Genomic DNA, 18483 nt, shown 5'->3' on the forward strand with positions numbered 1-18483 from the left:
TTCCTGCTGTAGGTCTGGGGTTGAACATTACTAGTGAGTTCCCAGTGGATGCTGTCCTGCTGATGAGGGACCACACTTTGAGAACCACTGCTTTAAGCCAACACTGGGCTCACCAATTTCTGGCTAGTAATTGTGATTATTATGGGTTAAATGTTCCTCAGGACACAGTCTGTGGACCATCAGAATCATATGCATGTTAAGAAACAAATTTCTACTGCCCACTCAAGACCTACTGAATCAAATTCCTAGTGAGGGATGGAGCCCAGGACTCTGAAATTTCAGTAGGTTCTCCGAAGTGGTTCTGATGTACTATAAAATGTGAGAGTTTACTAATATATGCCTTAAATATTAGCTCCAGGTATATTGGTTTTATATTGTTATTCCCTGCATTATATTGCCTTGTCAAGTTTAGAACTTTCGTAAGATACTGCATTTGAAAACACTGTGAACTCTGAATTGATGAACTTATATTACTATTACTATTATTAATATAGTTTCCCAAAGAGAAGATAATCACCTTGATTTCAGTTTCTCTGTTTTTGTTGCCTACAAGACCTACAAGATAGCTGAGCACAAATTCAACAAACATTTGTTTATTAGAAATAAAAAAAATACATATATAGACACATGTATGTGCGATGTGAAAAAAACACATTGGCAAGACACCAAATTGAAAGGCAGTGTCATACATTTATGGAGATGTCCAGGGAATCTAGATTCCCATGTGCCTATGAAAAGAAGCATCAGTGGTCAAGAGGAAGTCTGTTTTTGCAGTTTTCTAGGAGAAAATGCTTTTTCAGAAAGTCTTATGAGGAGGGCTACCCGAGGAACCCTTTCACAAAAAACAAATGGCTCACAGTTTAGGAAATCAAGAGTCTGAGGTGGAGGAAGCCCTCTTGCCTGAAATTCTATCCACAAAAAAATATGTTGAGTGTGTGTGTAGTTTTGTAAGGACCAAAGGAAACCAAACACTATTCAACCCATCTCTTTTCCGTGGAGTCTGGAGGATGCTTCTAGCAGCAGGTAGTAGACCAAGAGTTTGGACATAGAAAAATGAGTCATTATTTCACAAAATAAGGAATCTGGAGTCAGGATAGTTAGAAGAAATTCAGTAGCTCAACAGTCCCCAAGGATACAGGTGTTCGCCCTCTGTCCACTCTGCGTTCTGTCCGGAGGCCGTGCTGATGGAGTGGAGAGGCAGGTAGGAAGGAGGAAGCTAAGATCGGGAGCCTAGTGTCTCTCATTGGTTCAACCAGATGTTGGGAGGGTGACAAAGAATGACGAGCCCCCTCCCAGGCTAGCCCAAGCTCCCAAGTGAGTGCTTCTGGAACTCTGACCTGGAGGCAGTAAGCCAGGCCAGGTGGAGCCCCAAAGCCACACAGAGTTTGGCCCAAGTGTTTCTCGAGGAGGCTCTTTCCTTGCCCTCCCATCAGTCCCTGAACCTTCAGACAGTCCTCTGAATCCTAGGCCTTTCTTCTCGGGGACCTACAGGGGGCCTGAGGCAGGCCATGGGGTGAGACCCATGAGTAGGACACGCCCAAGAGATGGATTTTCCCAGCACCTGGCTCCCCACCCGCAGCTCTGCCCTGTCCTGTGACCGTGCGTGCTGCTCTCACAGCTTACGGCGTCTCACTGAGGAAAAAGAATACTGCACAAAAAAACCAAGCCTCTGAAAAAGATAAAAAGTCACTGGGGAATTCTCTCTTCCTGCACAAGTCGCCTGCAGTGGTTCCAAGACTTATGCTTAGACAATGCCATATGCAGAGGAGAAAAGCATCTTCCCCGTGCATACGGTTTCATTAGCAAGAAAAATCTTTTGCAGCAACACCTCAGCATACTTTTTCAAGTCCCATTGGCCAGGAAGGAGAAACATTCAGGTTTGTGAATTAAGGCTTGGAAACCAAGTGTAGGTTGTAATCAGCGCATCTTCTATTAGGTTGGAATAGACAGCCTATTGAGACAGGAGGGAACGGGGCAGGGCACAACCATTAAAAGAATGACACAGCCATTGAGCATAGGACGAATATCGGTTAGAACCGTCTCAGCCCAAGTGGTGGAAGATCTGACTTCCAGTAGACCTTGAGCCTCATTGTAGGCTCATTGTAACACATCTTCATGGTAAATGGCACAGCCACTGGTGCCATGACAGTTCCCAGGCTGACCATAAAAGGCAAGGCTCAATTCCTAGAAACCCCAGCCCCTTCCCCCAAATAGTTGGAATAATCCTCCCATTCGTTAGCACATGAAATTACTCAGCCCATTAAAAACCCCATACCCTGGGGCCACCTCTCTTGCCTTCTGAGACGGCCTGCACTCTATGGTGTGTGTATCTCCCTGAATAAATCTGTTTCCACGTTACCACGGCATATGTATCTCCTAGGGGGCGCTCTCGCCTTCCTAGATGACCCCATGCTCTGGGTCCACTCTCCTCTCTGCACGGACCACATTCTGTCCATGGAATGTGTATCTCTCTAAATAAACTTGCTTTCACTTCATTATGGCTCATTCTGGAATTCTTTCCTGCACGAAACAAGAACGTACTCTTCGGTGACATAGTGATGCCTAAACCAGCCGCATGACAGCAGTTCCCTACAGGAGACCATTTCCCTGCACACAAGTCACACAAGTGTGGCGGGGCGGCGACACTCCTACATCAGGGCTCTTCCAGCAAGGAAGAAATAAGGCAGTGGGAATGGCAACTGGGGAAGTGACCGATAGCACCACCTTCTTGGTCTTCAAATGTCTCCGCCTAAAATACTGAATTTAAACACTGAATTTGATACCTGAAGCAGCGTCACAGAAACCCGTGCTTCAAAACATGGCAGCACTAAGCAACTGTGAGCAGCTTACTTCAACTCTCTTTGTGTTCTTATCTACAAAATGAGAACAAAGGCAAGTTCCAGGATACCCAGCGAAATTTAAATTTTGGATAAACAACGAATGATGTTTTTGTAAAATTATGCCCTAAATATTGCATGGGAATTATACTACAAAATTATTTGTTGTTTATCGGAAATTCAAATTTCACTGGGTATCCTGTTTTTGTTTTTTTTTTTTTGAACTAAGGTTATGTGTGCTGGTTTCTGGTGTACAGCATAGTGATTCAGTTATACAGGTCCTATGTTTTTATTTGTTAAATCAGACAATCCTAAATGGAATAGATTGTGGCTGGGGATGGATAGGTGGATGGATGGGGGTAGATTAGATGGAGAGATGGACAGAACTCTTTGGGATAATTTTTCAGTGGTCAAGGGCTGTGTGCCTGTGTGTGTATGGATGAGAGGGTGTGTGTTGTGCACATCTGTGTATTTTCTTCTGAAATAGACCAGCAAGGGAAGGCAGGTGCATATGATGAGAATTTGAGGAGCTAGTCCAGCCTAGAGAACAAAACACCTGCTCTCAGGGAGATGAGAATATGACCATTTGCCTGTAATGACACCAGTGACTCACTGTGTGATCTTTGATAAATCGCACAACCTCTCTGTTATGCAGGGTTTCACGTTCATGTAGAAGAGATAACAATAAGGCTTTATCTCCCCCGCACATGAGAGAACAAGGTCACGTGAGTGTTGCTTATAAATTCTAGGCTTGAAAGAGGCAAGGGAGGAGTATTTCTGTTCTATTATGTCAATGAAAAGAGAATCGGAACGTTCCCGTAGACCTGGGATTCTTTTCTGGTTTCTTTGGGAAACACTCTCTAAATAATGATTCCAACCTAGCAGAACACGCGCTGATTACAACGTGCACTTGGTTTCCAAGCCTTAATTCACGCACCTGAATGTTTCCCTCGTTAGCTGCGCGCATCAGCCTCTCACTGAATCAGCGGGAATTAGCAAATTCAGACATCAGCAGTTTCTTTCCTGTGTTTAACGGGAAGCCTATTGCAACCCAGTGATGGCCCAGGATTTATTTTTCCACGAGTGCCGAAGCAGCACGACACCAGCGGGATCCGAGCTGGGAGCATGTGCCGGTAAAAGCCGGCTTCTTTTTGTGGTCGCGGTTGCAGCGCATCGGCTAATGAACGCGGCTCTCATTATCTTGGGAGGTAGAAGTCCCTTACGTTTCACAGGGCCTGGGGGATTTTGCTAATAAAACGAACACAGCCCGAGAAGCAAGAACAATGGAGGGCGGGAGGGTCGGTCCTGTCAGTGATATTCCCAGAGGCCTCCGGGCATCGTCCTACAAGGGGTCAAATGGCCAGAACCAACGGCGCGCACGGGGTCCGAAAACAGGGGGCAGCCACCAGACAGGGCGCACGCGCAGAAGATCCTGGCCAAGTGCTGCAAGAGGGTGGGTAGGAGTGTGACCCTAGTGGCCCAGGTTAGAGACAGGGCGCCCCGCATCACCCTCAAACGCAGGCAGCCTTACAGCCGGTGTAACAAAAATCATGACATTAGCATGCCTTCTGGGTCCTTTGCAACGGACTGTTACATCCAGTGGCTCAGTTCATCCTTCTTGAATCAGTGAGAAAACCGAAGCTCCTTACAGGTAAGGTGATTGCCTCTAATGCGTATCAGGGGCGGGACTGAAAATCAGGGCTGCTGACCGCGGGGCCAGGACTTTCTCCACCAGACCCAGCAGTATGTTCCAAGCGATGTAAATTAGTACCTGCCCAAATGTGGCCTTCAGCCCTCTTTTCTACAGCTGTTGAAATTCCCAGCACTGGCGTCCCCTTGGGGGTCAGAGAGGGATGGAAACCAACTCTATTGTATTAACCCAGGTTATGCAGGGACGGGGAAAGAAAGCAGGAACCAGTTCTTTCTGCCTCTTTCATCCTGGTTGTCGTCTTGGAAAGACACATTTCCATCATGCAAAGTGCGATTAACCAGCATTCATTCCTTCATCCACTCGCTCATTCATCCAAAAAAATGTAACTTGAATGTCTATACGCCAGACACTGCGTATTCAGTGGTGAATGAGAGAGAGCTGATGCTTGTCCTCGTGGGGTACACAGCATCGTGAAAGGGACAGGCGTTAGAGAAGGAAACAGAGGCCGAAGTGTCTGATTATCAATTGTGTAAAAGTGTTACAGGAATAAGGAGAGGCTGTTTTACAAAAAATACAGATGTTGCTTCTCCAACTTGAGCGGGCCACTCCAAGGTGGTGACTGGAAAACTCAGAAGGGGCCTTCTGCCTGAGGAGTGAGAAGAAAGAACATGAGGAGAACAGTGGAGGAGAGAGAGCCCCGTCCTTTCCAGGAGGTGGATAGAGGCCCCTGGAGCTGGAAAGAGGTGAGGGACAGTAAGAGAGAGGAAGGTGACGATGCAGAGGAGGCAGGAGCTCCAAGAAGCAGCCTGGGCTACGTGGTGCAGACGGCGGCCCTGGTCTCTGGATGGAGAAGGAAACCCCCTGAAGGGCGGGAGACCCCGAAAGGATGGAGGTGATCTTGGACTTTGCCCAGTTCCCAGGTGTGCAGTTGCAGGTGCCCGAGGCGGGCCTGACACCTCCGGCAGTGATTTATCCCCCACTTTGAATTCTCTGCCCGCCGCCAGCCCCCCTCAGGGGGCTTCGTCCCACCTCCCTCCTACGTTACCGTAGCTGGCCTTCCAGGTTCACGTGGGAACAGGGGGGAAACACAAACTGCCAACTCAGTTCCTCAAAAATATTTTCCCAAGCGCCAGATGGAGACCGAGCCATAAACTGACAAGTTCCTGACCGAGTCCTGGCCACCTGCGAGGGCTGTTCTCAGGCACCCATCCCGCTTTCTCTCCCGCTGCCCTGCCGGCTGCTTGCGGCTAAGCAAGCGCCCCATCCCAGGGCTGGACGGCCGATCACTAGAAGTCACTGATTAACCACCGCGGCGGTTAGAAGTTCTGGAGTTTTGTTTTCTGCAACCTGAAAGGGTGCCTGCTTTATGATTTTTTAATTAGAGTGTAAATATCGCAGCCCCATAAACCTCCTGATTGATTGCTGACAGGTGTGAAAGTTTGCACTCGCTGTAAAAGGCCCCCCGTCTTCTGTTATCTCCAGCTCCTGTTTTCTCAGGCTGCCCTGGCAGCTGGCCTTGCAGGGGCGGCTTTCTCCGGCTGGGTCGACACACTGGGCGGCACACAGCAAAAACGGCCACACGGAGACTTTATCCTCTGATTTCCCCGCTGTCTCCTCTGGAGCCCCTTCTCCCTGTCCCCTCTGCCCTCTTCTTCTTTTGGAAACCACAGTGTGACCTCGGTCTGGTAAAGAACTCCCCACAATGGCTCTGCTGTTCCGAGGCACACCCCATCTTCTGACCATGTCACACATTCTATGGCCCTCACTTCTTCAACGGCTGAGAAACAGAAATTAATCCAAATACTTATTCATGGATGTATTCAGTCAACAAATACTAAGGGCAGCTGTGGCTACAGTACACACATTATTTCAGGTGCCCAGGAGACAGCGTGGCGCACACCCAAGTCCTTGCCATCACAAAGTACATTCTAGAAGGGGGAGATTGCAAATACACACATGACCAGATAAGTTAAGAAGATCATTTCAAACACTGATAAGTGCTATGGGGGTGATATCACTGGGGCACACAGACGAGAGTCACTGGCAAGTCGCTTTGGGCAGGAGAGCGGGAGATCTGGCTACTTTCACCATCTTTCCAGCACAAGGTCCCTCACTTCTGTTTCTTTTGGAAGACCTGATTTCTTCCTCTTGTTCTCACACCATATGGACTTCCCCATCCATGCGACCGAAAATGACCATCTCATCTCTCTTTTCACATTGCCTCAGTACAAGCAATCAACAAAGACCAATCGTCCTCCCTGGGTCCCTGCTCCTAGAAAGTAGGGTCTGATCTGTCCCTCTTGGGTCAGGGTTCATCTTGGTGAAAATCATCCTTGGGCAATCGAGGCTGTGTCACCTATGAGTGTGACCTAAGTCCCCGTTGCTGTGGGCAGAGGGACATTTATCCTAGGGAAGAGGGAGAATGTAGCCTGGGAATACACCAACTGGTCGTCTTGCTTACTGACAGTTGTTTTGTAGACCTGTCAGCCATTCCTACAGAGAGGTGGTAATCCAGACAAGAAAGGATGGGCCCTTAAACTGAGGAGGGAGAGGAAGCACTGTAAAGAAACAATGGGAGTTTTAGAACCAACGTGTTCTGATGAGTTGAACTAAATAATGCAACTATCTTTGCAAGCTTAGAATTTGAAACCCGGCCATCTAGAGTAAACACCTGAAATAAAATCCCACGGCTATTTAACATACTCTCAAAGTCCTCCAGAGAAGAAAGCAATATTGCTTTTCAAAATATTTTGAATTTTAAGACTTCTTAGCTCCTACAGTCTTGGATTCCTTCATGTCTAGGGCAAATGCTCCAGCGTTAGGTGACAGCATTTACCTGGACCTGAGGGGTAATCATTCATAATGAACCTTTCACTCAAAATACTGTCCCAGTTCAGACACTAAATTAAAAGCCATCGTATTCCTAGGGCAAGTCAGAGAAAGGTGATTATGTCTATTGTGATTTCAAATATCAAGAAACAAGACAGGACAACTTGAAAAACTATGTGAGGTAAAAGTTTCAAGGTGACTTGGAATCTGAGATTTTAAGTCACATGCAAGTTTCTTGGTGATGATGGTCACTCTGTACAGATTTGGAAGATATTTACAAAATCCATCATGGCGGGGAGGATAATAGCTCAGTAGCAGAGCGCGTGCTTAGCATGCACAAGGTCCTGGGTTCAATCCCCAGGGCATCCATTAAAAAAAAAACAAAACTCATCCTGCTCAGCGTTGGTGGTATGAGGGTGAGCATAGCTGCCTTCCAAAGCCCTTCTTACATTATTACACTTTCTCTGATTCTTATTCTGTCGGGTAAGAGGCCCGATTTTGTTTTTTGGTTTTTTTTTAATTGCAGTACAGTCGGTTTATAATGTTGTGTCAATTTCTGGTGTACAGCATAGTAATTCAATCTTACATATACATATATATATTCTTTTGCAGGTTCTTTTTCATTATAGGCTATTAGAAGGTATTGAATATAGTTCCCTGTGCTACACAGTAAGACCTTGTTGTTTATCTATTTCATATATAGTAGTTAGTATCTGCAAATCTCAAACTCCCAGTTTATCCCTCCACCCTCCCCTTCTCCCCTAGTAACCATAAGTTTGTTTCTATTCCCGGAGCAAAAAAGGGAATGAGAATGCATCATGGCCTTTTGGTAAAATGACAGTTATTACTATCTTTGGCCAGAAGAAACATATTTTTGACAGCAAACCAAAGACCGCACAGGGTATTATCAGCTTTTCAAACACTAAAGTGAAAAAATAAATGGGTAGAGGATTTGTGTGTCATTCAGCAGAGTTTTAGTGTCAGCTATAACAGTTCTTAGTGGAAAAAATGTTTAATACCCTCTACTTAATCAAAACTAAATTCCTCGTAAATGACTATTTGATAAAAGGAAAGAATTGTCTATGAGTAACTTATCCTACAACGCAGAATTGCTCCCCAACTCCAAAGAATGAAGTAAAGCTGATTGAGAATATTCTAAGTACAGCATTAGGGTTTTGATAAACACAATAAAATCTCAAATACCAAATTGCTCAGCTAGGAACAATTGGATAACCTCGGACAAGTTGATCCCCACTGATTATTTTTCCCCAGAAGCTTAAAGTGTGAATAAAATGTTCTGGTATTTCATTCTCTCATCAATTTTTACAAGGGGGTTTTCAAGTTTCTCATATCCTGCTATCCTATTACCCTCCTTTATCTTTCTTGGAGTCTATTCCAGGAATTACTCATGCATAAAGATTATGTGAGCAGCCTCCATCTCGAACACTTTTTTCTAATTGTCAAATTTACAGTAAAAAAAAAAGGGGGCTAATAACTATTGAGTATTGATTGCTCCAAGTTGTCATAAATGCTCTGGCAATTTCTAGACACAAAAAGCAATCATAACGTAGCTTGTAGTAGACTGCCCTAATTTACAAGCAAATGCTTTCCAAATTAAAAAAAAAAAAAAGCTGAGCATACTTAATTCTCTGAATTTTGATAACAGAGGGCAGGAAAAACTGCGTCTCGTTGGAAGGGCAAAGTTAGTCTTCAACTAAGCGAGTATCTTCCTTGTCTTCGTTGATTTAAGCTTTGTCGCCTTTTGTGTGCGTCACAGGCCAGTTCTCTCAGGTTAGAGGTGATGGCAGAGCTTAATGGTTAAGAGTGAATAGAACAAAAAAGAAGTAAACTCACGGATATAGAGAACAAACTAGTGTCTACCAGAGGGGAGAGGAAAGGGGAGAGAAGCAATGTAGGGGTAGAAGCTCAAGAGGTACTAAATATTATGTATAAAATGAGCTACAAGGATATATTGTACAACAGAAGGAATATAAGCCAGCATTTTATACCAGATAAAATTATATACTTTATAATGGAGTATAACCTTTAAAACTTGTGACTCACCATGTTGTACACCTGTAACTTATATATTATACATCAATTATACTTCAATAAAAACAAATATAAATAAATAAATAGGAAAAAGTTTTAAAAAATACACAAGTTAAAAGTTGCATTGCCTAAATTCTAAATCCCAGCTTTGCTACTTGCTATCTGGGTAAATTAGTCCCAATTTTTTAATTTATAACACAGAATATCAATTGTAACTATTCCAGTGAGTGAAATACATATTAAGCGTCAGCACAGAGCCTGGCATAGAGTAGAACCTTAATAAAGTACCCTGTTACATGAAAGGAAAAAATAACTACAAGATAAACAAAGAGCTTAGATAATCAGCCCCTAAATAATTGTAGCCTGAGCCTTTCTCCTCCAGCAGACCTGGGTATATGCCGACAGCCTCTCTTTAATTCATGATGCGTTCTCCATCTACAGGATTCAAGTTCTCTATCTTTTTGGCACAGACTGAACATCATTCCCCAAGGAGGCTGTTAATTCGTTCAGGCCAATGGAAAGCAATCATTATAAGCAATTCAAAGTTCCCTTTGGACTTCCTCTAGGATGCGGATACAACCAATTCTTTATTATTTCCTAGATAAAGGGTGACATCAACCCTGGTAACATGTTAGGGTTGACCCCGTGTTAGAAGGAAATGTTTTCACTGAGTTACATTTCTGACCAATACATTCACGTCAGGCAGATTTCAGACACAATTCGTTCTGGTTCACTTTTCCACGTGTCTACTAGACAAGACTGGTTCATGGAACCAGGAGTTTTCTCGTTCTACATTCCAGAATTAGATTTTGGAATGTGTTCTTTTGATTATGACTCAGGTGACTGCTAACTCGAGTATACACAAGTAAACTTGTGGGCACACAGATCTTGATCTATTTACACTGACATTGAGTCTGGCAAGTTCTTGCCAAATGCAGACCTGGCAGAGTTCGGGTTTTTATGAGAATTTCCAGTCAGTGTTATACCTAGAATTCTTAAAATTTTGCTCCAATTACCAAGAATACCAGTCACTCTTCAGAGCATAAATTCCATAGCTACTGAAATCTATGAGAAATTCATGTTTATATTAACTTATGGCATGACAATGCAATAGCATTGGGGTTTTTTGGCAAATAGCATTTTCTGTCTAGCTTCTAAGAATATTTTCTTATTACAACTGCTCTTGTCTACAAGTCCATTAAGTGTCTCTCTGAAAAGCCAGATCTCTTTGTTCATCTTGGGTAAACAGAGTCTTATAATAATCGCAGAAAGACCCTAGTGATAAGTACTCTGCACAAAACTGTCATGTTTTTTTTTTCCCACAAGATGCATCAAAAATTCCTATAAATCTGTGGCTGCATCCATTTTGCCTAGTTTGCAACAGGTCTTTTTCCTAAAAAACTTCCAAAGTTACTCTAGCGTTTGCAAACATGAATACTATTCTTCCCCGACTGTTGTAGTTCTGTTCAACAGAATCAAGACTTTGGACTGAGACATGACATGTCTAAGAAGATCAGTGCAAGGTTCCCTCCATGACTACCAGTCCTACACTAGGATCACTGAGACACTAGGCAGATGATACTCTTTTCTAGTGTCTTTATTTCATAAGGAAAAGAGAATGCTATAAAGAGATTGCCTATTTCTATTCCACTTTCCTGAAATCATTGGTTTACAAAAGACAGAAAACATTAGATCAAGCTTCTCAGGATGTCCTAATTCTAAGTGAAAATAAAGCTTTTTAATTTATTATTATTTTTTTAAATCTTGCTACCGATTGCGAGAAAAGCCACTTGGTAGGATACAGTTGCTACCAATAATAAGACTGAGCGTGAGAAACCTCATTTTTGGCACTACACTAAAGGGTAAAGTAGAGCGAGGGGGAAAAAAGGTCACCTTTGTCAGACAGAAGGTTAGATGTATTAAAATAAAATCTTAATGGAGCCAAAGTGAAGACCTGTATTATGTCCAAGATTTCTGGTGGGAAAGTTTCAGCAATAATGAACTATTTCCCAAACGGGATAATTAATGAGCAGTGAAGTATTTCACAATAGAAACAATGTAGTTTTGAAAGACCCAGAGAGACATGGGGATATCCTTCACACCAGCTCAAAGTGGTCAAGGTTTGTTTGTTTGCTTTAAATCCTTAATCGACTCCATCAACCCGGGAATGTCCGAGGAAGGAAATGGTGCAGTGTCTGAGCAGTTAACTGAACATAATGGATGGCGTTGCCTTAATCTCCTACTGAATTTATCAGAAGAAATGACTTTTCTTTTTGTTACTTACGTATAGATCATGAAAAATAACCTAATACAGAGGGTTTTCTGTGTATTTCATTGAAATCAACTAAAACCACTTGCTATTTTGCCTTCTTTACTTCTTCTTCATTGGACAAATCCTTTGATTTTCAGTCCCCAACACTGGTTTGAATTACCCCCTGTCAAGATCGTCAGCTCTATCCATGTGGCCAAAGACGGTGGTAACCCTCCCATACTCATCCTCGTCTACCTCTCAGAGGGAATAAATACGTTTGATCATTTCTTCCTTCTGGAAATGTGTGTCCTTTTGTCTGATCTGACTCTACTTTCTTCTGGTTTCCAGGTTGTTCCAACTCAAACTCTTTTCTGGGTCTTCTTCCTCCTCTACTATGTGTTCATTGCCCCAGGACCAATCTTGGCCCCCATCTTTCCTTTATCTACACTAACTCCCCTATGCAAATTTGTTCAACTTTATGACTTAATCTGTGGGGTATTGACTCCAGCCCTGATCTCCTCCTTGAGTTCAAGTTGCGTCTATCCAACTTCCTCCTTGACATCTCCAGTTGTGGGTTAATAGGGGTCTCATCTTTGACTTTTTCAAAGCATATTTCTTTCAAAGCATTTTTTCCCTTCTATTCACCCTCTAACATACACACTCCCACCATCCATTCAGTGGCTCAAGCAAATGCCTTAGGAGTCACATTTAGTTCTTATTCATATCACCCACCATGATCCAAATGCAAACCACCAACATGTCTTTTCCAATCCTGAAATAGCCCGTTAAGTTATCTCCTTGTTTTTAATCTTAACTCTGCACATAGCATCCCAAATGATGTATTCAATGTAACTCAAATAATGTTACTCTTCTGCTTAAAAATCCTACTGTGCCTCTGGTCCACTGTGGCCGGCGGAGCTTTGCATGGTCTAGCTGGTGTCTAACTTTCCTTCCTCAATGCAGGTGGTGTCCTGTACCACTTATTCTACTACACGGAGCTTTTCGTTCAACACACCAAGCTCATTCCTGCCTCAGAGCCGGGGCACTTACACCTCTCCTTTGCCTCTTTGAACAGCTTGCTTCTTGCTCCGTTAGATCTCCTATAAATGTTATTTTCTAAGGTAGTCAGCCCCACGCCACTCCATCTGTCACCATCAGAATGGTGGTTACCTCTGGGGAGATGAGAGCAGAGACTGCCTAGAACAGTGAATGAGAGAACGTCTGGGGTGATGCTTCTGTTACCCTGTTTGTGCACTTGTCAAAACTCAGTGACGGTTTGTGCGTTTCATCGTATGGAAGTTAAATTTCAAAAGAAAGAATATAAATAAATGTAAACCTCTAGTTAATGCTATGAACGGTGAAGTCTAGAGGAGAAAATGTACTGATGTCTGCACTTTAAAATATTTCAAAATATAAAGTATATTGATAGGTGAAAAATGTATAAATTTAAAAAATGTGATAAAACAAGTACAGTACAATGTTAATGGTAGAATCTAGGCGGTGGGGGAACAGATGTTAACTCTAAAATTCACCTGTGCTATATGCTTGAAAGTGTTTTAATGAAACTGGAAAATTATTTTCTTAAAAAAATCTAAAGAGAATCAATTAAAGATGATTAGATCTGATAAGGATTCAAAAGGTGACTGAATTAAACATAAATAAACAGAAGGTTTCCTATATAAAAACTAAAAAGTATAATAAGAAATTGACTCAATTCATAATAGTAACAAAAGCTGTAATATACATATGAACACATTTAACAATATATAAGAATAATATGAAGAAAATTAGAATACTTTCCTGAAACTGCATAAAACCTGACCTGACATCTTGTCCAGCTCAATGTAAAGTAAGTGATAACAGAAATATTACAGAATGTAAATATTACCCAGACTAGTATAAATTCAATGAAATTTCATTGAAAAAAATCTAATGGAAACACTTACTAACATAAAAAAATTGTTTACAAAATATATTTGGAAAAGCAAAAGGGTAGGAATAGTCAAAATTTGGAATAAAGATTCAAATGGGAGGGAGAAGACTTTTGGATGTTAAAGCAAATCATAACATTTCAGTAATTAAAACAATGTTGATTAACCAGATAGATCAGTGAAACAAAAGAGATGGCCCAGATCCTTATCGATATGGGAATTTAATGTATCATAGAGGAGTCATTCTAAATCAGAAAGCAGAGGACTTAACAGGAAGTGTTGACACAATTACGTATACATGGAATGTTATAATGTTCAATCTCTAGAATATATTCTGGATGGATTAATTTCTAACAAACATAGTACAAAATAATAAACCTTCTAGAAAAGAGGAGACTGCTTTCTCTTATTGTGGTAGGTTGCAGCTTTCTTTAAAAAAAATAATCATCATAAGCCATAAAAGATAAAATTGACAAGTTTGACCATGTACAAAGTAAACATCTCTATAAATAAATAGATATTATAAACAAAGAAAAAAGCAAAGCATGGAGTGGGGAATTTATCTGTGACATAGATAGATATGTAACATAAGTAGGATATAAACAGATGAAGCACAGGAATAGAGCTGTTTATTGAATATGTAGCCAAGCTTTATCCCTAATATTTTATTTATTTATAAATTAATAGTTATTTATAAATTAATAGTGAACAGTAATAGATGCTAAGTCTCATTAGAGACTGGGACAACAGATTAGCTCTCCTGTTAGTTTTAACCTATAAAAATAAGGAAAATAAAACTGAAAAGAGAGTTGATAACATTTAGTGTTAGGAAAAATTGAGAAAACAACTTTTCACACATTGGTGGTTGGAGTATAAAAAAATTCTGGAAGGATATTTTGTAAATCTATCAAATTTTAAACTAGTCTTTGAATCATATGCTCCAAGTCTAGGCATACATCTTTGATACACAAGCACATAAAGATGAATGTGCAAGTATGTTTATTGCAGTGCCTTTAATAATGCCAAAAACTGGAGAAAACTTACATTTGCAACTATCAGAAATGGTTAAATAAACGGTACATTCATAATATGAAATATCATATTTGGAGACAGTCCCACTACCTATTGCTGAGTGGAAAACAAATCAGTTACAAAACAAGATGTGTTTGATTATTTATATTCGTTTAAAAAATATATACTTTTTAAGTGTGTAGAAAATGGGCCAGAAATTTAAAAAAAGCTAAGTTCTCAACAGTGCCTTTCTTCAGGACGGATGTGTATTGGAGGAGTATGAAGAGAGAGAGTTCTTTCACCGTTTTTTATTCCATTTTGGATTTTTATACATTCCCCACCCCCACCCCTCAACACAAAAACATTTTTAGAAATAGTGTGCTATGTGCTTCTGGAGAAAACTTTTATCTTAAAAAGAGAAAATGCCATGAAAGCAAAAGGAGGAAAGGAAAAGGAGAGGGAGAGAGCAGGAAGAAAAGAAGGAGGAAGAGAAAGGTGGATGGGGAGGGGTCAGTGCACTGCGGAGAGGAGGAGAAGTAACAGGTGTGAGAGATTTGGAGAAAGAAGGAGAAGGCAGCAGAGACAGCTGAGTAATGAGACATGAGGAGGGCCAAACCTTCTTAGCTAATATGCTTGCACCCTGGAAAGGGGGCCTTACCCTGAGCTCCACACGTGAGAGGGACCCACGTGTCACAAACACACACGTGAGAAATATGCGGAGGAACTCACGGGTATTCTGTTGCTCAGGATCTGATGTCCAGTCTGATGGCCCAGTGTGACCCTACCCATCCACGCCTGCAATACCACTGCTGAAGCCCCAGGGCGGGAAACGCTTCTCCACATCTCTTCCTTATGTCTTTAAAACAAAACGCAGCTTGCATCTGAATGCCAGGAAGGTCTGTGGGTAGGGCTGTTGCTGACCTCGGAGGCAGCCACTGCATCAAGTACAAGGACTCTTTAAGAACTAAATCATTTACTGAAGAGAAGATAAGTTAATTAACTTGTCAAATCCTTCCTCTAAGATAGGATGCACGCAATAGATTCTTGGAGAACAATGTATCATTTCCAAGTGTCCATTTTCTTACTTTCCTTTATTTTCCAATTTTCTAATTCCTTCAACTTAACGGTTTTGGAAAAAGAGTGCAGCATTTAGGACGTTTGCACCTGATGGCCAAAGGAACATTTTTCAGCATTAAATAAGTCACAATTTTCTTAAATATGTGTATGTATGTCTGTGTATGTTCCTACATGTAACATGCATGAAATATACTACCAATTCCTTCTATGAGTGTGTAAATATAGACATTGCTTTAAAAGATGATGAAAATTGCAGCATGTGTTAATGATTTAAGCTAAAAAATTATAATAATTTCTGATAATAATAATTCATCATAAGCAATCCATTTAAATATTCAAACATGATAGACAAGATTCTTATTTAATTTATAAATCTCAGTGTTGTTTTAAGAATTCTATTGGCAGTTTAAGATGCTGCTGCCACCGCAGAGTGAAATTTCTGAAACCAAAATTAATAAAATATTGAAATTAATAAACTGAAATTAATCAAGCTACCATGAGTCACAAAAGGTTGTCAAATTTGGCATTATTGCCAGTAGTACATAAATTATGCAAAAATCTTGATTATTGTAACATAATCAGTGATTCTGCTGAAATGAAGGTAAGAAATGTCTTTTATGAAAAATATATAATAATTGGTGAATTATTTATGTCTTGGTATCATTACTCACCCAATATCACTGTCCCATCAGTAGAACAGTTAGGCATGAAATAATAATTGAAGACACTAGTCTTTCATATTTTATCAACTTTCAAGGATATGTAAACTTTAGCTTTATATCTTTCTATTTTGTGTTATAAATGGACACAGTCAAGGTTTGAGAGGTTTAGACAAAATATATCTTTTTTACAGTCTGCTAACTTAATTTGGATCCTTTAACTATTGAATCCTAAAGTGTATGGTCCTCCATTTGCACTCCTGTCCCAGGCTCTGCAAATTTCAGGCACGGACCTTTTGCCAGTTTCTTCACAGTTGACGCCTTCTCTCCAGCCTTCTTCCTTTCGTCTGCCACTCTGCACCGCACACAGCCAAACAAACTGTTCATCTTCTGATGCTCCATCCACTGGGCTGGATGATTTACCATTCTCGCTCCTAAGGTTCCCATATTAACTGCTCGAATGTGTAGGCTTAGCAAGACAATGACGTCAAGTCTTTTCTGGACTATAGATTTAAGGCAGAAGAAGTTGAGCTATTTCCCCCTTAGCCTCCCAAAAAAGACAAATAAGAATTTATATTCTAGTCATCTTGGGATTTTTTTCCCCAAGGAACAGTTAATAGGCTATTGTTTTTAAGGTCTAACATCACTTAAAAAAAAAACTATTTTCCAAACGCAGCCACATCTCCTGTGCTCCTTCTGCAATGTGGCTGCTTTAACAATTGAATCTGGTGGAAGTGACACCGTGACATTTCCACGCAGAGCCATTAGCTGGCCTGGCAACCGTTTCACTAGTCAGTCTCCTGCTTCTTAGACTACTCAGTCTTAGAACACTCTCTTCTTTTGGAACAAAGCCCCTGTGCTAGGAGAAGCCCAAACCATGTGGAGATGCCACGTGTTGGCGGTCTGGCTGACAGCCAGACCACTCCCAGCTGACAGCCAGTATCAACCACCAGTGGCGGGAGTGAGTCATCTTGGACGGACAACCCAGATGAGCCCCCTGTGAAAGCAGCTTTGTCATCTTCTGAGTGCAACCCCATGAAAAACACCAAGCGGGGATTGTTCATGGGTCTCATCAACCCACAGAACCAAGAAAGGAATGAATAAATTTCTGTTCTAAGGTTTGGAGTGGTTTGTGACCAAGCCAGTAAGTAATCGTATCACAAGGTTTGAACTGAGGATTGGAGTAACCTGTAAGATGGGTTAAGCTTGAGTCCAGTGGAAGGGAAGACTTGAGCCTACTCCGAGGTGACAGCTCTGAGGACAAAGCATCTGAAGAATGGGTACACAGGAAGCCAAACTACATTAGTCTCAGGAGCACACTGGTGGGAAGAGAAAGCTTAGATTGGCGATTGCTGGAAATAGGTGTGGCTCACGAGCTGGGCAGGAACACCTCAATCGCAGAAGGAGAATTTTGTGTCACTTGCTGAAGGCAGACCCTGGGATAGTTGGGTCTGATCCCCTGTTTCCTGTCTGCCCCACAGTTTTGCCAAAGGCATAGCTTCCTGGGGGAAAAAGGTTGAAAGCCACAATCTTTAAAAAAATACATATATATTAAAAGATGAAAAAGAATGAGTTTGTCACATGGGCACGTATCCGAGGCTTGTCATTCAAGGATAATTAGACCTCAGTGAGGAGGATAAAAAACAATACCCTTATCAGACAGCTGTGGGCTTTTCCCCTAGAAATTGGTTTAGGGGAGAAATGTGACCTCTTAAAACTAGTATCAACCATGCTAGCATCTCTCTCAACTACATAAATACCAAAACTAAGGGGAGAGAACTCAGGGTAGAAAAAAATGCATAACGTGTCATAGGGGATTATTTCCTTTTCATTTGTAAGAAGTCAGACAAGATTAATATCTGCCTTAACCCAAAAACGATAGTGTTAAGCAAGAGCTCTCCCAGTTCCCCTGATCCTAGCTGAGCTAAGCGACATCGCGGATGAATACTGATAAGGCCAAAATGACATTTCTCTGGAATGTGAACTGTTTTTGCTCCCAGCTAAGAAGTGTAGGAAATCTGGCAGAAGGGGATGAACTGTACACCCTTGAAGATGATGACAAGCTTAGGTTGACGTCAGGGTCTCACGCTCTTGCCTGAGGGGAAGAAAGGAAGGAGGGAGATGAGGTGGCAAATTTATCTGACTCCACTGAGGCCTGAACTAAAAATTCAATTCTCCAGATTTT

The sequence above is a fragment of the Camelus dromedarius genome, chromosome 15, assembly GCF_036321535.1.
Source record: "Camelus dromedarius isolate mCamDro1 chromosome 15, mCamDro1.pat, whole genome shotgun sequence".
NCBI lineage: Eukaryota > Metazoa > Chordata > Mammalia > Artiodactyla > Camelidae > Camelus > Camelus dromedarius.